General features: G+C 38.2%; 1 protein-coding gene and 1 long non-coding RNA gene across 10 annotated transcripts in view; one reads left to right on the top strand and one right to left on the bottom strand.

Moving 5' to 3' along the window:
- Positions 1-23,259, bottom strand: part of LOC116664997 — a 74,774-nt gene extending 51,515 nt beyond the window's left edge. For all 4 annotated transcript variants that reach the window (XR_004321572.1, XR_004321573.1, XR_004321571.1 and 1 more), the window contains exons 1-4: positions 22,818-23,259; positions 21,312-21,371; positions 11,118-11,245; positions 9,240-9,333 (exon numbers count right to left, since the gene is read on the bottom strand). This is a non-coding gene — a long non-coding RNA (uncharacterized LOC116664997). The remainder of the gene's footprint in view (positions 1-9,239; positions 9,334-11,117; positions 11,246-21,311; positions 21,372-22,817) is intronic.
- A 153-nt stretch (positions 23,260-23,412) lies between these two features.
- Positions 23,413-24,898, top strand: part of DMTF1 (cyclin D binding myb like transcription factor 1) — a 41,204-nt gene continuing 39,718 nt past the window's right edge. For 4 of the 6 annotated variants that reach the window (XM_032484073.1, XM_032484075.1, XM_032484078.1 and 1 more), the window contains exon 1: positions 23,413-23,551. The gene's annotated coding sequence lies outside the window, so the exon portion shown is untranslated. Of the gene's footprint in view, positions 23,552-23,579; positions 24,583-24,898 lie in introns of those variants that run through there. The other 2 variants (XM_032484077.1, XM_032484074.1) reach the window with 2 other exon arrangements.

Genomic DNA, 24,898 nt, shown 5'->3' with positions numbered 1-24,898 from the left:
TTGGCAGCAATCTGACTTTACTGGACTACTTCCATCCTGAAAAGGCCAGCAATTCTTTCTAATAGAACTAGATACCTAGTATCAGCGTGGATTTTCTTTTTCTGCAAAGAAGAGTAAGTGTGAAATTCAGGAGATACACGTGGGTGCCTCTTGGTTTCTCTCTTTCACAGTTGTAACTATGAATGGAAAAGTGGAACAACCCTAGCTTGAGGAGGGTATGATTACCAGGAACTCTGACCCTTTGGGAATGAGAGTGTGGTGTCACACCACCAGGGAACTCACCAAGACCAGCAGAGATGTTATCTGAGGTTGCAAAATGATTCTAACAGAGAAAAGCAGTGGAAGAATTGAGTGATCCAATGATAGGCATACTAAATTCAGAAGAATCTGTACCATGTGGGTCAGTACCACATTTACGTTGCAAGTAACAGTTCACTTCTAGTAAAAGAATAGCATTGTTCTCATTGTCTTGTTAACTTGAACTTAATTGGTTTTAATTAGTTTTTGTTTTTAATATGTAAATTTACTTTGGGATTATGAATGTGCAAGATCTATTTGCATAAAGGGCTTAAATCTAGTTTTATGGCTGTATCCATATAGTAACATTTGTCATCACTAGGGGCCCATGGAAACTGGTTCTTTTGAAAGACATTTGTTTGCAAATTACTGGGGTTTGAGAAACACTGCACAAGAGTAGTATCTGAGTGATGATCTGGTCTCCTTGAATTTTCTGTGAATTAAAATAAAGTCAGCTTGGAGTCTGAGCTAACACAACTTTCCAGGGACAATTATATGCCCCCAGGGGCAGGCCAAAAAGGCTCAGTGTGCAGGCCCTAGTCCAGTTTCTGCCTTAAAGAGCTTTCTTGATCCTGGTATAATAAAAATGATCTGTGATAATTTGTTACCACTGAATTGTTGCTATTCAACATGGAAAAGTTTAACTTTCTCAACAGTAACAAAATTAGAAGTAAATCTATTCTTGCATCTATCCCACATAGACCTCTTTCTCTCTGGTTAAAGTTTAAAAGTTTCATTTAATTCATTTCTGGTGGTAAAACCTAAGTGTATTCTCCCATATGAATTAGAATGTAAGCCTTTCAAAAATCTAAATAACACTATAATCACCGGTGAGTTAATTCATCAAATACTCTCTTTTTCACTTACATTATGGGAAACTGAAGCCTAAACTATAATCTGAAGCCTAAACAATTTAATTATGGCCATAAAATGTCATTGAGTAGCATAGTAACACAGCCAAGATAATTATTTTGGCAATCTAAAAAGAGGACAGATTATAACATTTAAAAGATTGAGTGGTTATCTATATCACAGCAATTAAAACAGTTGTATATTGATTCAGTTATCTCCACGAAGAAAGGCTGGAATAAAAAGAAACTACCTAGGTTTCCCTTATCAATATGGAATCAGGAATTTAGCAAAACTGAGAGGAAGTTGTCTAAATTAAGTAAATAAACATATCAGTTCCCTATTTTCATACTTAACTCAGTGAGAGAAAACCGACCGCCAAACCTAAATAGTAACTGGCAGAGATCCTTGCTCAGAATCATACTTTTAATGTCAATGGGCACAAAAAACGGGAAGATCTGTGGACTAGACAAAGAGCTATTTCATGCAAACTGGTGCCTACACTCTTTTTTCTAAAACAGATAAATAAAATGACATGAAAATAAAAATGAAAAAGCAACAAGATTTTTCAAAACACATCTGTTAGGAAATCCTTTCTTTTATCTAATGTTCCATGTGTAGTTATAATATCCCTCTGTTTCCTGTTGATACGTTCACCCCAAAATGGAAACAGGATGGAGAATGTGAGAGTACATGGATCTGGTATGCCTTTACTAATGACACACTTGATTCATCTGAGTTACACAGACAAGAAATCTGAAGAAAATGTACTCACAAGCATGGCAGCAGTTGGAGGAAGGATGATCTGGGTAGAGTGGCTAACTACTCCTTCAGCTCCAAGCAGGGCAGAATTCCCTTGGTGAATTCCTCCCAAGCTTGGCTATCAGTTTTGAAAGCCCGAAAACCTGATCTGTCAACACACCATGCAGCATCTCACTAATCTAGTTCACAAAGCCTCACACATAAACTCCATTTCAAGTATGTTAATTTGCAAAGGAAAGTGTTTACCACCCCTGGTTGCTATGGCCTACACATTATTTCTTTATAGAAAGATGGGAACTACCTGGGAAGCTAAATTATCATCAAAACATTTCTTTGTAATCATAACCTTAGAATGAGTGGTGTTGGTTCTATGATGTCTATGGGTCAAAGTCTCCTGTCCTTTGGCACTGTCAATCTTTGCCTCTGTTCTGAAATTTCAGGGCTAGCCAACCCCGTACACCATCTGACTGTCATATTCTTTCTTTAGCTACTAAATATATGCAGTCAGGTTACAGTCCTATGTTACCTGCTGGGCAACCATTTCTCCTTTTTAGAGAAGATTTTGCTATCCTGTCTTGTGATCCTTTTAACATTTTAATTCTCAACAGGCAATCTAAAGTCTTACAAAGAAGGAAGGGAGCTCACCTTCAGCCCTATGTATTCACAACACATAGAAATCCTGAATTTCAAAAATTCTGCCTTTTTTAGCTCTCCCTCATGTCTCTGAATCATCATCTGGGCAGAAGACTCTTTTAAAGCAGAAGTGAATTTCTAAGAGAAAGGGAAATGATCCAGAAGTATTTGTGGTTGAATATGGGATAAAAATTAGCCACAGTCAGTTCCCCGATGAATACATCAGAAGCTCAGAAACACAGACAAGATGAAAGTAAGGATAAGAAAACTAAGAAGAGCGAGAAACTAGAAAAGCGAACAGAAGTCACAATTCATGAAAAGTGAAATCTAGAATGTGGAGTCGATCAGAAAACAGTACAGGCAGGAACCAAGAATCAGAGTAGGACTAGGGCTGCCTTACTGGACATGCCAAGGGGCACCTTTCACATCACCATCGGCATGAATGGTGCCTTCTAGAGTTTTACTGTGCACGTGCTCAGTATTTACAGAGGCCCTGGACTGGAGAGTGAGGTCAGAAGCCCAGATAGTCAGGAATAAGGAATTGAAAGGCAAGGGCAAAACTGGCAGGACAGAAGGTGAGAGACTGCCACACCGAAAGGACTTAAAATTTTTAAATATTCTGTTAGGGAGCTTTTCTGTAGTTCTGCCATGGTAAGAAATATTCTTTAAATATGACTGGTCTATGACAGCAAACTGAAGCAAGTCACATAAAGTATTGAAGTGAGGAGGGGTGGGTGGGGAAGATGGTAGATCCCAGGCAATGTTGTTTACAGCTGGAATTTCATTCTAATTTTCACACTCGATCTGGGATGATGTTTCCAAACATTTATTCTGATCCATTCTGATGCAGCATTGGAAAAAAAGCTTCAGTGGCCAAGAAATAGTCCAGAAATGAGTAGAATCTATTCCGCTAGTAGGAATTTACAATTCTCAATAATTTATAATGATTCATACATAAAAGGCTAATCTAGTTTATTTGAATATGAAATATCTTTTTTGGGGGGTAATATTAACATTTTATGGATCATGCTTTAGGAATCGGCAATTACACACGTGAGATAACTGTTTAAATCTCCCTCAGGACTTACAGTACATTTAGAAATACTGCACTGCTAACCAAACAAGATGAGACAGAAAGAGAAAAGGGGAAATGTGTCCAAAAGGAAATGCTCTGGGCCGCTAGAACTGAGTCTCAGCTATAATGGCTGAGACCCATTAGGATCTCATTCTCTTTCTGTCTCTTCATCCTCTCTGTCTCTCTGTGTTTCTCTGTCTCTGTCCCTCTCTCTCACACACACTCAAATCCTAGTTGAGTTAAATTTTACAGTGAAATATACAAATCTTATGTGCACAATTCAATGCATGCACTGTACAACCAATACCCCAATTAAGACAGAAAATATTTTCATAATGGTAGCAGATTACTTTGCATTTCCTTCCCCTCAGTTCTGGTCCTCACAGAGAGCCACTGTTCTGGTCTGTTTTACCATAGTTTTGCCTGCTCTTGAACTTCATATAAATGGATTCATCCAAGGGGTTCCTGTCTCTGTCTGAATTTTTTCACTCCACATAATGAGCTTCTGAGACTTATCCATGTGATAGCATATATCATTTGTTCTTTTATTTTTTGAATTTTTGCTAAGCAATATTCCCTTGTATGAATATACCACGATTTTCACACACTCTCCTGTTGGTAAGCATCTGTGCTGATTCTAGCTTTGAGCTTCTATGAATAAAGCTTCATAACTATTCTTATATAAGCCTCTTTGTGATGACATTGTACATTTCTGTCCACTGAAAGGCCTGGGAACATTAACGTTCCAATAGTAATGACCACACTTAGTGTCCAGCTCTTAATTTCTAAACACTACCCTCCACTAAAAGAGAACCAGAGCTTCTCAGAGAAATGGCTGATTCAGGAAGTGGGGCCAGAGAAGTACAAGATGAGCCTGGAAAAGAGCTGGGCTTGTTTGCTTGTTTACTAACATCAGAGATAATTTTTATAAATTAGAAGTCAAAATTTATTTTACAATCCATAAAAACCATGAGTCAGGATAGGAAGAAAAAAGAGAAAGGAAGGAAGGAAGGAAGAGAAGAAAGGAGGAAGAAGGAAAGAAACAGTGAAGAAAACTGGCAGGCACCACCTTCATTAAGTGATCAAAGTGAGCATTATCAAAAATAAGTGTGGTAGGTAGAATAACGTACCCCCATGTAAAATGTCCGCACCCCAATTCCCCACCTATGAATACATTACCTTAGATAGGGAAAGGAACTTCGCAGATGTGATTACGGTTAAAGGCCTTGATATGGAAGAATATCCTGGATGTTCCAGGAGGATCCAGTGTAATCACAGGATCCTTAAAAGTGGAAAAGGCGGCGCAGAAGGAGTCAGAGAAGATATAATGAAAGCAGAGCTCAGAGTGATGTGGTTATTGTTTATGAAGAGGGAAGGGAGCCACAGGCCGAGGATTGCCGACAGCCTCTAGAAACTGAACAAAGGAGGCAAACAGGTTTTCCCCAGAGCCTCCAGGAGGAAGGTAGCCCTGCTGTTACCTTCATTTTAGCCCAGTGAACCCATTTCTGGCTTCCAATCTCCAGAAGCATAAGATAAATTTGAGTGGTTTTAGTCCACCTAATTTGTGTTAATCCATTACAGCAGGAATAGGAAATGAATACAATGAGATAAATCAAAGTTTTATGCCATCACCTGATCAGATGCAAGAGAGGAAGTTGGCATTATTTCTCTGATATTTCTGACAAAGGCACAGCACCTAAATTTAGTTGCAAGGACACATTAGACAAACATAAATGGTGGGACATTTTAGAAAATAACTGGTCTGTAATCTTCATAAATGTCAAGGTCATAAAAGTGAAGGAGAGACCAAGGAAGTCTTACATACTGAAGGAGAGTAAAGAAAGATGACAACTAAATGCAACACATGGTTCTGGACTGGATTACTTTTTGGTAAAGGATATATTAAAGCAATTGGGGAAATTTGAATGAGATCTGATGATTAGATGACAGTAATATATTGATTATGATTATGCAGGAAAATGTCATTGTAGGAAATACACACAAAAGAATTCATGGGCAATGGTTACCTCATGTCAGGAGCTTACTCTCATATGGCTTAGGAAAAAAAGTTCATTATACTGTATGTGCAACTTATCTTTAAGTTTGAGATTGCTTCTATTTTTAATAGAAACTAAAACAAAATTAGGGAGAAAAGCCTTTACCCATAGATTAAGTCTTCAAAACCCTCTGAAAAAAGTAACTTTCTAGTGTGAATTAGCTTGCCCAAGGACAGGTAACTAGTAAATGACAGAAGATAACATTAAATAACACATACCAACTTCTGACCTATTTATAAAGATGTTTCCCTGCTGGAAACAGTTTTGTTATGTATTTTGGGTCTTTTAAAACTGTCTAGTTCTTCATCTCAAATATTTCAGATGTTTCTGTTTTCAAAGTTGAGTTTAAATCAAGATCCAGTTTCTGATTCTATTCTTATTGTGTTCCTCAAAGCAAGCACCTGAAGATCACTGATCTGTTTGGGCTGAGGTCATCCTAATCCAGTTCTTTGGTGATGTTGAGATGTGGGAGTGTGAGAGGTGACAGATAAGAAGTAAGGGAGGGTATTCTTTCTTTATTGAAGTATAGTTGATTTACAGTGTTGTGCTGGTTTCTGGTGTACAGCACAGTGATTCAGATACACACATACATATTCTTTTTCATTATAGGTTATCATAAGATAGTAAATGCAGTTCCCTGTGCTATTCAGTGGAAGGGTACGCTTTTCCTTCAATTTAATTCTGTCTCTGCTCTTCAGAGCCTTCTTTCCACCTTCCATCTTTCCCCAAATGAAAACTCTAAATGAGGGATGCGTACCAAAATGTTTTGGAAATGTAAAGAGTGTTGTGGGAGAAAGAGAGAACCACTGTATGTTCTTCTCCCCAACCTAAGAAAGTACAATGACATAGTCCACATATCATTCTATAATTTTTTCACATATTGTAAAAATTCATTTGCATTATGACTTTCACATGTGAATATCTAAAGTGCCAGTGTTTCCAGTATTCTCTGAATGTATTCCACAAGATCGTAGTTCATTTAATATCCTTCCATTTTTGTCAACAGCTCATCTAAATACTGACAGCTCAAACAAGCAACATATGCTCTTCATTCATTCTTATCCCAAATAATCACTTGAGCAAACAATTATTAGTTACTTATCTGCCATTTGCCAGAGATATTTTTATTCATTTAACTACCAAATCCCTAGTCTGAGGCTCATACTGAGATAGTGTCACATTTTATAAACGCTTTTGATTCATGAAGCTGAATCTCCACCTCTTTGACCTCCCTCCTCCACTGTCTCCTACCTCTGCCAAGCACTTAACTAGCTCCATTTCCACTGCTATTTTATGTCATCTCTGTTCAACTGTAAAAACTCTCTAACAATGTAATCAACACCTAGTTTTTCCCTGATAATAACTTTAACCTTGAAATCTGTGATAAGGATATAATTCTTATTTTCTCCAATTCATATGAAAAGAGGGTTAAACCTTTCCTTACTTTCCACTGCCTTTTAGTTGTGCTCATGCAACATCCCTTTTTTGCCTTCCATGCTTTATGTCATCTGCTCTGTATACTTGTGCAGTCTGGCTTTCTAGTGTGTCTCAGCCTATAATTGATGGGGGTATGTCAAAGGGGCACAGAAGCCAACTCAGAGCTGGAGAAATTTGAGCAATAAAATGAAAATTAGTAGTAAGTTATCATCAAAGTATGTAAGTGCCCATGAATTCATACTGATATAAATAAATCACTGAGTAAATTAATAAATAGGGAAGAAGAAATAAATCTTCCATGTAGAGTAATTCCAAATAATCTATGTAGATACTTCATCCTCAAGAAAAGTGAGAATAATGCCCCACTGCTTAAGTGTGGGCTGAGCATAGTGGCTTTCTTCCAAACAGTACATGGTGTGGGGCGGGGAGTGTTGGCAGAAGGGTAACTTTACAGTGAAGGAACCTAACAAAAACTACCTCAGCCAGGTTATCAAGATTCACATTAACAGCAGGAAGTCCTAAGGCTAGGATGTTCCTTTGATATGTTGAAACTGGCATTTACCTCTGTGGTCTTCCTTCCAAAAACCCATAAACCAAAATCTAACTATGAGAAAAACATCAGACAAATTCCAGTAGAGGTACACACAACAATATATCTGACCAGTACTCCTCAAAATTGTCAAGGTCATCAAAAACAAGGGAGGTCTATGGAAACTACTACAGCTAAGAGGAGCTTAAGGAGACATGACAACTAAATGTGACCCAGTATCCTGGGATCCTGGAACAGAAAAAGGACATTAGTAAACAATAAACAAATCTAAATAAAGCATTCAGGAGGTACGGTATAGCTCAGTGGTAGAGTGCATGCTTAATTAGCATGCATGAGGTCCTGGATTCACACCTCCACTAAAAAATAAGTAAATAAATAAATGAACCTAATTACCCCCCCCCAAAACAAAAACAAACAAAATAAATAAATGAATGATGGTTGGCTTTTAATTAATAATACTGCATCAGTATTGGTTTATTACTTGTAACAAATAGGCCATATTAATGTAATATCTTACTAACAAGGGATACTAAGTGTATGGTATGCAGGGATTCTGTACTATATCCTCCATTTTTTTAGAAACTGAACTATTCTAAAAAATAAAGCCTATTTTTTTAAAAAGGCAGTTTTTTCGCTACATCAAAGGTTGGTCTCTAAGTCTGTACCCTTCCTTTTTCACTACCAGTTAAAATTTCAAATTTCTTAGTGTAGTATTCAAGGATCCAACAGATTGCAAAATATTGTCCTCTGATCATTTGCAATTCTTCCTACCAAGAGATGAATTATTTTCTTCCAACTCTTATGTATGGGCTTGGTCAGTGACTTGTTAATATGAAACAACTAGAGGCTTAGAAAGTGTCTGAGCATTGAGGCTGGCCTTCTTTGCTGCTCTTGAAATACTGCTGCCATATTAACAACAGCCAGACAGCTGAAGTGACAACATGGAGAACTGAGCCACAACAGCCATCAGCCTATCAACTAGACATGTGAATGAGACCACCCAATCCCAGTTGATTGTCCAGTTGACTTCAGCTGCACAAGTAAAATGAGGTGAAACAGCAGAAGAATGACAAACTGCAGTCAGCCCCAACTGCCAACCCATTAACAGTGAACCCATTAATTGTTTTCATAAGGCAGCAAAGTTTGGGTGTTTTGTTACACAACAAATCAGCCCGGGCTACCTGATATAATCTTCCATTACCTTATCTCACTGAAGTCACATTTCCAACTTTGTTTTCCAGAATCCCCTATGCTCCATCCAACTGCAGGGTTTTTATTCCCTAGAAATGCTTTGTACTTTCCTGAATACTACCTCATGAAATTTCCCTCCACCTAAATTACCTTTATTCTCACATCTCTCATTCATCTTCCTCTTCTACAGAAAGTTTAATATGTAAATACTAATAGCAGGGAAAATTTGGTTCACCTGAGTTCTTGTTAGAACGAGCAAAGTATTCTTAAGAAATGCCTTGATGTGAAGGGTAAGAGCCTGAAGGCATTGTTTGGATTAGTATATAGACTCAGCTGCAGAAACAGAAACCCAAAACATAAATAGATTAAGAAGAAGATAGAAGTTCACCTTTCTCTCATGTAACAGGGCATAATCAGTCGAGGACAGGCACAGGGAGTCCATCACGTCCATCTTGTTGCTCCATTATTCCTATTGCCTTCATCTGTGTAGTTAAAAATGACTCATTACCACCACATGCACATTCCAGCCAGAAGAGGGAAAAGTGAAAAGGTGGGCAGGGAAAAAACCCAGGTGTTGTACATATCAGTTCTGTATACATCACATTGGCCAGGGTGATAGTCACACAATTACACTCGGCTACACAAAAGACTAGGAAATTATTATTAGGAATTATTATCCTGGCACTCAAACATTCTACTATTACTATAGGACAAGGGAAGACCAAGTATAGGGATCAGTAGTAGACTACTACAAGTAAGATCAAGAATATTAGCCTGCTAAAATGGTATGTCTAAGGTAAGAAGAGGAACTGGCTTTGTTCTCAGAAGTAAGAGAGCAAGTAGGAGAGGAGAAAAATAAGCCAGAGAAATGGTGGAAGGCTATGACTCCTCCTTAAAAGCCTCTAGATTCTTGGAATGAGAAGCCTGTGGTAACTGGTGAAGAGACTTGATTCTTCAAGGTAAAGCAGATGCAAGAATTAGGGGAAGGGAGAGCATGACAGTATAAAACCCTGAGAACCTGCAGAAGACTATGGAAAGTTCTGAGTATAACTGAACTTTGGAAGTGGTCATTTGAGGCAATCTTACACTGATTTCATGAATCAGGAGATAGGATGCCCTAGCTGACATATGAGTATTGCCACAGTTCCTTTTATTTTATTTTATTATTTATTTTTGAAATATAGAAATCTATCTATTTGGAGATTTGCAATGCATGTTAAAATGCATGTTAGCATTTTTTTCTTAACAAAGTATAACTGACTTACAAATATTATATTAGTTTCAGATGTACAACATAGTGATTCAATATTTTTATACCTTATGAAATGATCACCTTTATAATTCTAGTTACCATCTGTCACTATACAAAGTTATTACAATATTAGTGACCATATTTCCTATGCTGTACATTACATCTCCATGATTTACTTATTTAACTGAAATTTTGTATTTCTTTAATCCCCTTTATCTATTTCACCCTTCCTTCCACCCAACTCGCTCTAGCAACACTAGTTTATTCTGTGTATCAATTAGCCTGTTTCTATTTTGTTCTGTTTGCTTTTTAGATTCCACATGTAAGAGAGGTCATATGGTGTTTGTCTTACTCTGTCTGACTTATTTCACTTAGCATAATATCCTCTAGGTCCAATAATGTTGTCACAAATGGCAAAATTTTATTTTTTTTTATGGTTGAGTAATACTCTATCTATATATACATATATGTATGTACATATATGCATATGTATCTTCTTTATTCATTTCTTTATTCTTTCATCCATCAGTGGACATTTAGGTTACTTCCATATCTTGTCTATTTTAAATAATTCTGCAGTGAACACTGGGGTGCATACATCTTTCCAAATTACTGTTTTCATTTTCTTTGGATAAATGCCCAGAAGTGGAATTACTGGATCATATGGTAGTTCTATTTTTTAATTTCTGAGGAAACTTCATACTGTTTTCCATAGAAGCTGTACCAATTTACATTCCCACTAACAGTGCACAAAGGTTCCCTCTTTCTCCACATCCTCACCAACACCTGTTACTTCTTATCTTTTTGATAATAGCCATTCTGACAGCTGTGAAATTTCGACTTGCATTTCCAAAATGATGTGACACCTTTTCATGTCCTGTCACTCATCTATATGTCTTCTTTGAAAAAATATCTATTCAGGTCTTTTGTTCATTTTTAAATAAGATTTTTTTCTGATACTGAGTCGAATGTATTCTTTATATATTTTGGATATTAACCCCTTATGAGACATACCATTTGCAAATTTCTTCTCCCATTTGGTAGGCTGCCATTTCATTTTGTTGATGGATTTCCCCCACTGTGTAAAAGCTTTGTAGTTTGACATAGTTCCATTTGTTTATTTTTCCTTTTGTTGCCCTTGCCTGAGGAAACAGATTCAAAAAAATATTGATAAGACCAATGTCAAAGAGCACCTTGCCTATATTTTATTCTAGCAGTTTATGGTTTCAGGTCTTACATTTAAGCCTTTAATGCATTTAATACACAGTGTAAAACAATGGTTTAGTTTCATCTTTTGCATGTAGCTATCCAGCTTTTCCAACACCATTTACTAAAGAGACTCTATTTTCCCCATTGTATATTCTTATCTCCTCTGTCATAGATTAAGTGACCAAGTAAGCATGGGTTTATTTTGGACTCTCTATTCTGTCATTGATCTATGTGTCTGTTTTTTTGTCAGCACCATGCTGTTTTGATTAGCTTTGTAGTATACCTTGAAATCAGGGAAGTAAAACTGTCACTATTGCAGATGACAAGATACTATGTATAGAAAACCCTAAAGACTCCACCAAAAAACTGTTAGCGCTAATAAATAATTCAGTAAAGGTGTAGGATACAAAATTAATATACAGAAATCTATTGCATTTCTATATACAAATAAACTATGAAAAAGAGGAATTAAGAAAACTCATTTACAATTTCATCAAAAAGAATAAAATATCTAGGAATAAATTTAATCAAGGAGATGAAAGACCTGTACTCTGAAAACTATTAGGGCAACTGATGAAATTAAAGATGACATAAGTAAATGGAAAAATATACTGCGTTCATGGATTGGAAGAATTAACATGTTTAACACATCCATACTATTCAGAGCAATCTATAGTTTTAATGCAATTCTATCAAAATACTCATGGCATTTTCACAGAACTAGAACAAATAATCCTAAAATTTGTATGGCACCACAAAGGATCCTGAATAGCCAATGCCATCTTGAGAAAGAACAAAGCTGCAGGTACCAGAGCTCCTTTTAAAGTCCACAACTTTTAAATAAACAAGGGTGCTAGCAGCAGGATTAAGTATGGTTGAAAAAACATGGTTTCTTAAAAAAAAAAAATCAGTGTAGAATTTCTAATTATCCTACTTACAACAACTATAAAGTTAGCAATTTGAGAGAGCTTTTAATTAGACTTAACACAGTGCTAGTTTTAGCTACTGGAAATAGACTTGCAGTATGAATCACTCTCTTAACAGAAATGTAGGCTAAATGCAACCATCACAGATTTTAAGAATTTCACTTAAATTTCTTCTCATCCACATTTTGTGTACTGACACCAAGACAGCAGTACAGGAAACAGGATGAACTAGCCAATTTCTGTCTTTCCAAAAGAGTCCAAATGGACTAAAGTTTATGATGTCAGTGGAAATGACACAGCAGATGGACAACTGCACTTCTGACAGACGGCAATATGCCTGATTACAAAATAATTCGTTGCTGAATAGGCCTCATCACCAGCAGAAGCTCTCATGGAGAAAGTTTCTTTCGAACCAAATAAACACAAACCAAAAATCATCAGAAGCCCTATGTGAGCCTCCATGTGTCATTTCTCAGATGTTAACCAGGTACACTACAAGAAGTCCCTCTTAGAAGAAAATTCTCTGTGGAACAATTTACTCCTGCCTTTCTAAAGTAAGCTGTAGGGGAACAAAGTTGAAAATGTCTGGTCAATCAGGAAACACAGAACATGACTCAGCCCTCTTTGAGCTATTGGCAGGTACTTCCGTTTTCTGCCCAGATAGTGAGGTAATCTCTATGTTACTAATTACTGATATATGGAATTCAAGTAATGTCTATGAATATTTCAAATTATTAGTAATATAATAATTATGAGAATATCTTTTACACTCAACATTCCTTTTCTGTACACATCACGGCTCACAAGTGCTTGTGTCACTTATATTTTTAAATACAACTTTTTCATTTTGAAAGTAATATGGAACAAGTTTTTCTGCTTCTAACGTATAAAATTTTCAAAATCCTGATCTTTGTAATCTGTCATCTTCTGTGAGAGGGCTCAAGGTCTGTGAAATGTGCCCTGTTACCACTTCCGAGCCCTCTCACCATTGTCTTATCCCTCCATCACTCAGGATGGAGACTCAGGTAGATACTCCACTTCCAGCCTTTTGCGACCCAGAGGCATCTCTGTAGTCTTTGAAATCTAGTCTGCTGAGTTGCTTGTCTCTTCAACGTACTGGTAATTTTCAGGTACATGTTTCTTTCGATCTCCATTTCCTATGGGACAACTGCATAAATTGGAATTCCATTTCTCTGTATCCATTCCATATCTCCCACATTTCAAAATCGATCACAAATAAATAAGTAAAAAGATAGTGAACTATAACATGAATGCATACTTCATGCAAACTGTTATTATGTAAACTCAAATACCACTACTTAACATAAATGCTACATGTTAATTATTTACTTAGTATAACAATATCTTTGTGCTATTAATGGGTTGCTGTTTCTTCCTGCATTTTCTTATACCCGTTTTCCTTCCCCCACCATAAAGGCAGCTTTGGTAGTTTTCTATGCACTGCCTGTATGAATGCACATACAGGCTAGAACCAAGAAGTAAATTCAAATTTTGAATTGATTTTTATAAATTTATGAGACAATATTGAAATCCAGAATTTTTTATCTTTAGGAGCCAGGAACTATGAAGGAAAAAAAAGGATTTGGGGGATTCTAAAATCTTCCACTTAAAAACTAAGAGAAGGGCCTAGACCACCTAGATCAGAGTTTATATCATGAAACAGAGTATGGGGAGAATGCTGATGATATAAGAGTAGTTTTCTCAACCAAAAGGAAAAAGAAAATGTTTACAAGCTAACAAGTGCTAACAGGTAGCTGAGAAGGGCCCCCCGTAAGCTACTTCCTTCTTGGAGTCAAAAATCTCAGAAGCGAAAGAAATAGAAACCCCAGATTAAGTTTGCAGGGATCTCAAAGAAGGGAGTACTTTCTGGCCTTTCAGGGTTTAATCCAAAAGATTCCATGTTCTGGTTATCTAGTGCTGGGAAAAAAAATTACTTTGAAACATAGTGACTTCAAACAAGAATTATTTTATTATCACTCATAGTTTCTATGGATCAGAGTTTTAGGAAAGGCTGGGATAAGCAGTTCCAGTTACCAGTTGTCTAGTGCCTTTGCAGTCAGATAATGGTGGGAGACATAACAATGGATGGAGGATGCCCACAAATTCCTTCTAAGGGTGGAGCCCAGTCCCTATCCCTTGAGTGTGAGTTGCCCTAGTGACTCACTTTTAATGAACAGAATAAAATAGAAGTGACAATGTGTAACCTCTGAAACTAGGTCACTAAAGCCATTGCAGCCTCCTCCTTGCTCTCACTCTTGGATCACTTGCTCTTGGGGAAGCCAGTTGCCATGTGTTTGGGAAAGGCCCACATGGTAGGAACGAGGGCCTCTAGCCAATGGCCCAGGATGAAGCCTCTTGCCAATAGCCATGTGAGTAAGCCATCTTGGAACAGGATCTTCTGGTTTCAGTCAAGCCTTCAGATGACTGAAGCCCCAGCTGACATCTTGATTGCAACTTCATAAGAGTCCTTAAGAAAATCACCCAGCTAAGCCACTCCTGAATTCCTGGCCCACAGAAATTATGAAAAAATAAATGCTTGCTCTTTTGAGCCATTAATTTGGGAGGGGTAATTATTTGGTTATACAGTAATAGATAACTAATTTTGAGAGGAGGCTAGAGCAGCTAGGGGCCCTCCAATCATCCTTTTTTCTTTTTTTTTTTTCCTTTTTTTTTATGGTCTCAGTGCCTCTCCATGGGGTTTTTCTGAATGGGCTCGAACACAGTATGGCAGCTGGACTGCTTACATGATGGCTGCTCACCTGGTGGCTGATAGGCCTTTTATGATCTATCTTCAGAAGTCACAAAGCACCACTTCCTGAATACTTTATTAGTTAAAATAGCCACAAGACCTGTCCAGTTTTAAGAGGAGGAGTCATACACCTCCACCTCTTCATGAGAGGAGTGTCAAACTGTATTGTACAAAGAGCACATTGGATGGGAAATACTGTTGCAGCCATCTTTACAAAATACAAGTTTCCACACTGTAAGCCTTCCACATTTAAGCCAAGTACCACATCCAAGAGGGCATGTGAATAACAGATTAGCAGTTATAAAGTTAGAAGTCATCACTGTATGGAGAGCAACTGAAGCTCTTGGAGTGGATGATATCGCTTAGAAGAGGACAGAGTGAGGAAAAGATGTAGGCCTATGAGGTCACCACCAAGAACTCTGAAATTTAAAAGCCAGGCCAGCTAATAGGAACTCAGAGAGGTAAAAGAAATTCCACAGTACTGTATCTCAAAATCCATAAAGAAAAGAGTATTCAAAGAGGAAAGACGTAGTCATTTCAGGAGCAAGTGCTGCTGAAAATAAAGTTAAATGATAATAGAATATTTTCATTGGATTTAACAGTGTGGAAGGTCATTAATGATCTTCAGAGGCACATGGGAAGCAGAAACCAGACTATAATTGAAAACACAGAAGAAGGAATAAGTATAGTTCTGGGAGGGAGATAAGATCAAAAGCTCAAAAGAAGGGATAAGCCTTGAATAAGAGAAGGAGCAAAATATCTCTAGGATTGGAGGGAAGGAGTTTAGGATGAGCTCAGATGAGCACATAAGCAGAGGCAGGGGTGGCAGGCTTAAAAGTCTCTGTAAAGGTCACTTGTTGAGATAGAGGTAAAATGAAGAGCTATTAAGAGTCTGAGGAGCTCTCTGAAGGCTTGTTACCGAGGAAATGACAGGCACTTTCATTGCAAACCTATAGTGTTTAATCTATGACTTTTAAAAATTTCATTGGGATTGAATTTCACCTTTCACTTGTTTAAACAACAATAAAAAAAAGAAGTGAAATAAATCATTTTTATTCCTATTTTAAATTTAATCAAAATTAAGTACCTAATGAAATCAGATTTTACTACCAAGTAAATATGGAAATGGTAGGAAAACCCTGATCACTTATTGCATCCTACCATCATTTATAAGCCACTCATCTTATGGAAATCTAATTTCTAAATCCTTCATGCAAAATATTACTTTACAAAAGTGTAGTTGCAGGGAAGAAAGAGGGAGGAAAGGCCTACAAGCAGGAGGCTTCAGATTTATTTTCATTTTTACCTACTGCAAGAGACAGACTGCTTATACTCTAGCTACCATGACCTTTTCAAATAACATAGTTATTTATAGCATTATATGAGACATTGTTGTATCATATATTTTTCCTGCAGTTGGTCTACAATGGTAAAGCAGCATGGGTTCCTTTGCAGAGGAGACTCTTGTGAAAATTTATTACAGGCTCAAGATCAAGAGTGTTCTCAATAGAGAACATTCCACAGCAGATGGATATTCGGCAAAGGCAAAGAAAGAAAAGACAACAGTATCATGTGAAAATCGGCTTCTGTTCAACACAAATGAGCTTATCCCATTGCAATGGAAACAGAGAAAGGAGTTTCACCTCTAGACAATGGCTGTAACAGCCTTATGTCTTCCTCCACCAGGTTGAACCAACACAGACTAAAATTCAGCATAAATGTCAACTTCTGGTAAGAAACATGAAGAGACATAAGAAAAGACATTAGTGATACTCTGACTGCTGGAGCCACATATGTTTCTTACTCAAGGTTTGCTCATACAAATATAATACTGCTGCAATGGCTATAATTATATAATATGATTATATATAATAATATTCTCAAATTTGAACAGATGGCCCATGGAAACTCTGCTTTCCTAATCCTATTATTCCCAATTTCATTACATTAAAAACTATATATCACATGTCTTCACCAGGTCTGCCCACTTAAGGTGCAGTTGTTATAATGAAGGTATTATGTGCTGGAATTTAATTTGCTATGGTTACATTTAATACAATGTAGATATTGTTAAATTAGGTAGGTATGATAAGACTAGGTTGAGATTTCAGGTAATTTGGGGGGAGGAAAAGCTTACTTGAAAAACTGTTTTCTGTTGAGTTTAGATTTTAACTCTAATAATTTCAGGTCAAGAAAAACCTTTAGCTTGTGGTATGTCTATTGTATCTATGTATCTGTTGCATATATAGTAAGGGTAGCCAGTGAATCTTCATATAAGAGGCCATATCACTTTCTCTAGTGCTTAAAACATTTTGCCCAGAAACATGAAAACAGGCGAATTTCTAAAGAGTTTCAGAGAAACAAAAAACTTAAAACAATGGAACTTTCCCTTTCCATAACTTTTAGCAATAGACTGCCATTTTTGAAACACAATTCAAAATAAAAGATATCCAGAAATAGACCACTTGTTAGCTATTATTATTTCAATATAAATCTTAACATTAAAGAATTTTTTATATCCCAAGCCGCTTGGGATATAAATAGAATTGCTGCCCTAACAAATCCTACTCAACAGTCAAATAGCAACAATTGTTTCCTGCTTTTCATTCTTTGTTCTTATGGTGGGTAAAGATAAATAATACTGTCAGACATTTTGAGCACCTACTGTTTGCCAGATATTTTTCAAAGCACTTTGACTCAGCAAGACAGATGAAGATTGGTCCATCTTTCCTAATATTTCAATTAGATGAATATGATGGCATCAAGTGATTTGATTTACATTTTATCTTAATTCCTGATTAAGTTGTTAATCATGAGTAGGTTCCATGGCAGATGTGATAATTTAGTAAATTGGTACTTTAATCAAGAGTTTTGTACAAAGAGACACTGAAAAAAAAAAATAAAAGACTACAATGTAAGCTCCTCCACTAGAATATACGTTCCTTGAAGGCAGAGACCTTCTCTCTTTTGATCTCTATTATATTCTCTATGCCTAGGATCATGTTCAGTGCAAAGGACGTGCTCACGAAGGTCTCTCGAATGACACGAAGGAATGGGTGTATCACAGACGGGCAAAGTCCTGAAAGCTATAAAGGTTACACAGGTTCCTTGTTTCTTCCTCTGTCACTGCATATTCTTTACAAGGGAAGTAGACGTAGAGAAAGAGAGAAGGCGATTAATCAATGACAAGCCATTAAATGCTAGAGGGCCTTTCATATTTGAATTTCAAAGCATAATCCCCTTGGTTTTATTAGCGTTGAGGCTCGTCATTTGTCTACCACAGCGTATCAGTAACAAATTCAAGCCGCAGAAATCCCATCTACTTTGAAGCTACTAGTCTGGAGAGGAAAATAAATATGTATCTTGCTGAAAAACAGGGACATCTGCTGGTTAAAATGCAACACTTCTATTATTAAACTACTGCATCTAGCTAGGCAAGATTTGGGTCATAGAGTTCACCCAAAGACTAACACCAAACGTGTTAAAATAACCTCCTTCTACTAGAGCACTGATAAAAGGTATCATTTGTTTGTTTTATTCCAGACTTGCCTGAGTACACTATCTGAAAAAAGACTGAGCTCTCTGGTCAAAGAATAGAAATGGCTAGGTTTCTAACCTCCTTGCTTAAGACACTTAATCATCTTTGAACTCAGCAAACATTTAAGTGTCTGCTAAGGTAGGGTACTGTATCAGGTGCTGGCAAATTGAACGTATTAAGACAAGGCCAAAGCGGCAGATGTTCCAGCCATCTCTGGGCAAGTGCCAAGCCCCAGGCTTAAGAGGAATGGGGTGAAACCCAATTAACATCTGTGACAGACTGAGCCTACTACTTACCAGCACTGCATTCTTACCATTTTATAGACATTATAGGCCAGCTGCTTTCTACAAATACACTCTTTTCCACGCTAGCTAGACAAAGGCCTTCCCACCTCCTGTCCCCTACTCTGGTGATTTCTTCTCACGTTTCCAGTCCCTGCTCAAATGTCATCTCAGAAAGCCCTGCTCTGAACTTCCCATGTTAAATTCTCAGAGCACTCAGCTTGTATTCTTTCTAGAATTTACCAAATTAGCTATTACTGATTGGTTTGCCAATACATTGTCCCTCTCCCTTCTACACCAGATTATAAAGGAAGAGGTATTTGAATCTCAGTTCAAACATTCTTCCAATTTTAGTAAAGTAACTTAACTGTTTTGTTTTGCTCACACGAATTTCAAGCACACAATGAAAAGGTTTATCTTCACATGCTAGGAGTATCTGAAGTCTCAGTTCTCCATTCTAACTAGGAGAGGAACCAATTTTGGCTAATGTCCCATTGATAGGTCTCAGTAAAGATCTATTGCAAAACAAAATGAAGAGGGCATGGAAAAGTGGTGACCAGGTTGAGAGCTTAAAAGAAGTGTGGAGATGAGACACTGACACAAATGGAGGGCAGGGAAGGGGTTATGAGAGGGAGTGCCATAAGTCCCAGAGAAAAGCCTAGAAGACGAACCTGAGATGGAAGAGGACTTGGAAGAGCCTGATGTGTGGTCCTAACTAGGGACAGTGTGCTTATTCCTCTATTAGCATAGGAATCCCCATCAGCTCTCTAGAAATTCTGGAAGGCCTCCCAATGTATACCCATTGGCTATGTTAACAAGACTTAGAGATGGTATAGGAAGAAAATGGACTACTCAGTAATTGTATTTTTCATTTACTTTGAACAAAAGTCCCTGCAAACATCTCTTTTTTCTGAATCATGATATCCAGGGTATGAGACAGTCATGAAACAATAGAACCTGCCTCTCAGTGTTTGAAACACTTTTATATTAACATATCAACCTTTCATACAAGGAAGGCCACTTAATCAATATTCTGTTGCTGATGAGGTACATAAAAGCATTATAAGAAATCTGCAGTCTAACAGAACTAATCATAACTAGCAAATGTGGTAAATATCATAACTATGTTATAAATATTTTTATAATACCTTCCACTTGTGAAAGAACTGTTTCTTGTGATTTTGCAACAAAATATTTCATTCCTAATTAGGTAAATCCTAGGATAATATTAAAAAAAACTCATGCATTCCCTAGGTACATATTGACTAAGTAGTGAGGTGGAAAACAGCTAGAATTATAATTGCAGAAAGTTACTCTAGGATTCAAATTATGTTATAGATAGTGTTATACTGACTATGCAAGTTAAAGACACAGAGGTATTACTATAAGAGATTTGCTTTTAAAATTACTTATTAAACTAATATTAAAGTACTCACGTCTTCCCCAAGGAAATACCAACTGACCTTGAGTTATGAAAGAAACTTACCCAGAGGGAAGAATTAATTAGGAGGATGCACTTGACTTTTTAGGAAATTAACAGCACAATACAGGCTGACCTAAGATTTTGCATTAGAGAATGGGCAGTAACTATAATTTAGACATCAATCTCTTATGCCTTAGTGAAGAAGAATCCTATATGGTTCTGCTTTGTGAAAATATGGCTAATTAGGAACCAATTCCTCATAAATAGTAATGTTAACAATTTTACATATGTAATTACTGTCTCATTAGAATGGCACTTTGAGTAACTTCAATTGCTTTTCTGGTTCAGGAGTGTATTAGTTTCCACTTTTAAGTGCCTACTACATACGACAGAGTTGTGCAAAGCATGTTGCCTACATTATTCTGAGAGAGAGATTTTAGTATCCCTGCTTTTCAAAGGCAAATGAATCTTAGAGACATGAAGTAACATACACACCACTAAGCAATAAAGCTAAGATTCACACTTGGGTCTGAGTGCAATATCTATACCACAACACTATCCTGCCTCAGAGTGTTGGTTATATATTATTTATTTACAGTTTTAAAAGTTGATTGATATATGCCATAACCACAATGTGATACAGAGATTACCACAAACTGGTAATAAAGTTAGATGCGATAAAATGCTACTTCTGGCATTTATTTTTGAAAATTGGTCAGACAGGTCCTTCTTCCAGTTCAGTAAAAACTCTGGAAACTAGTAGTAATAATTTGTTCTCATAATATAAAGACTGTTGACAAAGTGTATTTTTTGAGTTGCAGAAGGGTAGTTTGGCACATAGGCTTTGGAGATGAGGTTTCAATTCTGAATCTACCACTTATTTGCTATGTGTCCTTGGACACATTCCTTCACTTTTTGGGTTCTTGTCTAAAATGGGAATCATTTGTTAATAACTATATTGAAGCTTTGGCACTTGTGAACATTACATGAGCTTAATGTATGTAAAGCACTTAAATGACACATAAGCACTCACACACACACACACACAAAAGCCGACTAACCTTGTCCAAATCCAAAGGCTTATTTGTCTCTTTTATACTTTCTTGTTCACATAGACTTTCCTGGGGGCAGTGAAGGGGGCAGTTTAAAATTTACATCAAAACTGAGGGGAAGGTACAGACACTTCCCATATACCCCCCACCCTACACATGCATGGCCTCTTCCACCACCACCATCCCCCACTGGAGTGGTACATTTATTGCAAATGATGAAGCAGCATAGACACATCATAAACAACCAAAGTCCACAGTTTACATTAGGGTTCACTATTGGTGTTGAACATTCTATGGGTTTTGATAAAAGAATAACGCCATGTGCCTACCATCATTACAGCATTCTACAGAAACGTTTTGCTGCCTTAAAAAATCCTCTGTGCTCTACTTGCGTCTTTTCCTCTGGCCTTAAACTGGCAACTACTGATATTTTCACTATCTCCACAGTTTTTCTCTTTCCAGAATGCCAGATAGTTGGAATCATTCATTACATACCTTCTTCAGATTGACTTTTTTCACTCAGTGGTATGCATTTAAGGTTCCTTCATGTTTTTGTCTGGCTTGATAGCTCATTTCTTTTTAGCAATGGATAATATTCCATTGTCTGGATGTGTTGCAATTTATCGACTTTCTTATTGAAGAAACAATTTGGCAATTGCAATGAAGTTGTTATAATCAGGTGGACATAAGGTTTCAGCTATTTAGGATAAATATCAAGGAGCAATTGCTGGATCATACGATAAGAATATGCTTAGTTCTGTTAGGAATCACCAAACTGTCTTCCAAAGTAGCTGTACCATTCTGCATTCTATCAATGAAAGAGAGTTGCTATTGTTCTACAGCCTCATCAGCATTTGGTGTCATCAGTGTTTTGGATTTTAGCCATTCTAACTGATGTGTAGTAGCATCTCATTTTACACTCTTTTTTGTTAAATGCAACATTTATGATTGAGAAAGTTACCCCCCAAGAATAGGTAATGTGGACTATTGGTGAAAACTATGTACATTTGGCTTAAAAATAAAACAAATATTTATCTATCTAAACCCATTTCAATGTGTAGTTTGCTTTTTTTCCCTTCCTTGGACAAATTAGTGTCACTTCCACTAATTCTTTCAAACTAAATTTGGTATTCAAAAGAAACCAAGGTTGCATGAAACAATTTTTAAAAAGCTAAAATAGAGGAAATCATTAACCATTATTAGCTTCATTAGTTAAGACCAATGCAAGACATACATATTCACACTCTCGATAGCCTTCTTTTGACCTTTACAATTGATGCTGACTACATTCCCATTGTTTCAACTGTAGTGTGACTCTACACATAGTAATTGTAAGCAAAAACATTAGTCGTCTAATTTTTAAACTCGTTATCCCAGTAGTGAAAGCAGAGTGCGATAAATCAGTTTTTTAAACAAGTAAAATGAGGTCAGAATCATAGAGTTGTAACAGGGTTCCGACCACTAACTCTTCCAACTTTCAAGGCTCTGAAACTCTTTGAAAACAAAAATCTCTACCTGAGTCCCTGGAGGCTTCCAGACTCTCTGGGGGTGGGGCCGAGTATTGGTTTTCTCTGAAAGCTCCTCAGGGAGAGCAGCCTGTATAGAAAAGCAGCGCCTTAAAAGGCGTGCTGCGCCCTACAGGACACATCTCACCAAGAACTGCATTACACGCCCAACAGGTAACACCTGTACGCGCCTACGGAAAGGCAGACAAAGTGAGAAGAGCCTGACACACAATTCCCAGCCCCTCAGACGCGGCTTTCAAGCCGTTCCACGCGGCGGCTCCCTCCCCTCCGAACCCTGGGTAACTATGAAATTCGGCTCGCGGGGCCCAACTATCCCCGAGCCAGTACCACAGTTGCGCCAAAGAAAGAAGGTCCTCCTCATGGCGTCAGTAACGGGACAGTCAGTACCCAGATTTTCTAGTAGGAGGAGAGGAAAAAACAGCCGACTTCAAACAGTTCGACGGAGTCTGAAGCACCAGTTCCCGAGACCTTTTTTCCGCGCTCCGACTTGGCCGGAAGTGACGCCAGCAGTCGGCGCGCAGGGCCGCCCCAAGAGAGAGGAGGCCGGGCGGGGAAGCGTGCGGGGGCTGGAGGCGGGGCGCGGCCGTAGCTCCGTTTCCGGTGGCTCGTCGCGCTCGCTCACTCCAGCTGCAGCCACTCTTGCCCGTGGCTGCTTCCTCCATCCTGGTATTTTTTGGAGCCTCCATCCTGGTTCTTCCAAAGTGCCCGGACCCAAAACAGGAAGTAAGTGCGATGGAACCTTCAGGTCCCAACCGCCGCCAGGGCCGCTCCGCCCAGTGGAGCCTGTCCGGCCCCCTTGCTGCCCGCCTGCTCCCGCTGGCCGGCGCCAGCTGCCGGCGCTCGGGCACTGCGGGCGGGGTCGGAGCTGGGCCTTCGTGACGCTGAAGCCGCCGTCCCCGCACGCTCAGGCCAGGGCCTCCCTCTCGGGGCCGGGCCTCCGGCGGTGGCGTAGCCTGCAGGGTAGCGAGTGGCCGCCGAGGCACAGACAGCAATCCGGCGGGGGCGGAAAATGGCGGCGGCTTCGGAGGAGCTAAATGGCGCCGGGACCCCTGGGGGTGGGGTGGGCCGGGAAGATGCCGGGGACGCGGAGAGTAAGGAAGCATTCCTTGCTTTCGCGTGGGGTTCCTTTTTTATATTTGTTATCTTTTCGACTGTATTATGTGGTCCCGTGAAGGAAGTGGGCTCAGGTGGGATTGAGAGTTTGGGCGGGTCTCGCCCCACCCCACCCCCGGTTTTTCCTTTTACCTTGTTTGCGTCTTTAGGCTTTTCTCCCATCTGTAGTGTTCATTCTCGCTCGGCTGTTGATGGCCCAGGCGGAGGGGATCGGGGCTGCTGACCGAGCCATCTCTGTCAGCCCGAGTCTTTTTTTTAAAAGGGAAAGACGGGCTGGAGTGCGGGGGAAAGAGTCGTAGACCGGCAAAGAACAGGAAAATGCGTCTGCAAAATAGGAATTGTCCTATTTTGCTGAATTCGGAGGAAGTTTTTTTTTTTTTCATCTTATCTTTTAAAATAGACTGAATTTTTTCAGGTAATCTGCGGCATAAATTTGAAAATAGAGGTGGTCAAGTGCCTTTTTATGCAGTCGAATGATACAGCATGTGTTTTCAGAATAAAAATAATTCGGTGTAGATAAGAATACGTGATAAATCTACCAAATATGTGAGGCAGGACTCACTTTCCTGATTGAATTTGGAAATTCAAATTCAGCATGGTTCCTTTTCTCCATTCGTCGTCGTGTACCTTCATGACAGTAGGTGAGGCTATTTGTTGGGACATTTGACAAAAATGCATATTCTGTAGGATTACTTACTAATATTTAGTATTTTAAGCTTAGAATAATAACCATTCGGAAGTATTTTATCTCTTAAGATTTTAGCTTTATTTTGAATTTGTGAAAGACAAACCATTTACAGCTTTTAAGCTCCAAGTCAAGTAAAATACTTTTCCATTGTGTTGGAAGTTTTACAAACAGAAAAACTATTTTTCAGTTAAGGATTTTCGTGTTTTTCCATTGCTTCAGGTGTTTTTCTTGGAACTGGTTTTAAATTTGTATTTCAGCCTTTTGAGTAT

This window comes from Camelus ferus, chromosome 7 (genome assembly GCF_009834535.1).
Source record: "Camelus ferus isolate YT-003-E chromosome 7, BCGSAC_Cfer_1.0, whole genome shotgun sequence".
In the NCBI taxonomy this organism is placed as follows: domain Eukaryota; kingdom Metazoa; phylum Chordata; class Mammalia; order Artiodactyla; family Camelidae; genus Camelus; species Camelus ferus.
Note: the sequence above shows the minus strand (reverse complement) of the source record. Positions and strands in the feature narration are given on the sequence as shown.